This window comes from Penaeus monodon, chromosome 27 (assembly GCF_015228065.2).
Source record: "Penaeus monodon isolate SGIC_2016 chromosome 27, NSTDA_Pmon_1, whole genome shotgun sequence".
In the NCBI taxonomy this organism is placed as follows: domain Eukaryota; kingdom Metazoa; phylum Arthropoda; class Malacostraca; order Decapoda; family Penaeidae; genus Penaeus; species Penaeus monodon.
In genome coordinates this window covers 32,568,587-32,569,095 of record NC_051412.1, presented here as the reverse complement: position 1 = coordinate 32,569,095, position 509 = coordinate 32,568,587, and positions in this window count along the sequence as shown.

Sequence of the window (509 nt, the reverse complement as noted above, 5' to 3'; positions counted from 1 at the left end):
AGCAGGCACAGGCTAATGAACGGAGCTCTGATACGCTATTTTCCACCAAAGACTCTTTTCTTGAAGGCAAAGGAAAGGGGGGAAAAGGACCTTTAGGACGAAACCAGAAAGAATATGGAGGTTGAAGCTCTCCTATAGGACAGAACGAGGGTTTCCGTAAGAAGAAGACTACGAGTATTGTGGCGCTGTTAAATCTAAAGGCTTAAAGGGGATGGCGAGCACTAACAAAGAAGTGGATTGTGCCCCCTTCCCCCTTTCTCCCCCTCTCTCCCTTCCTCTCCCTCCCCTTCTTCCCTTCCCCCCCCTCCCCTTCTTCCTTTCGCCTCCCTCCCGCCTTCCCTTTCCCTCCCTCTTCCTCTTTCATCCCTTGCCCCCCCCCTCTTTCCCTTTCCCCTCCCGTTCACCCCCTTCCCTTCCCCACCCTGCATTCCCCTTCCCCTACTGCCCTTCCCCTCCCCCCCATAGTAAATACGTCGATTTTAAAGACCCGTTAGCGGGTGTATAAGGTG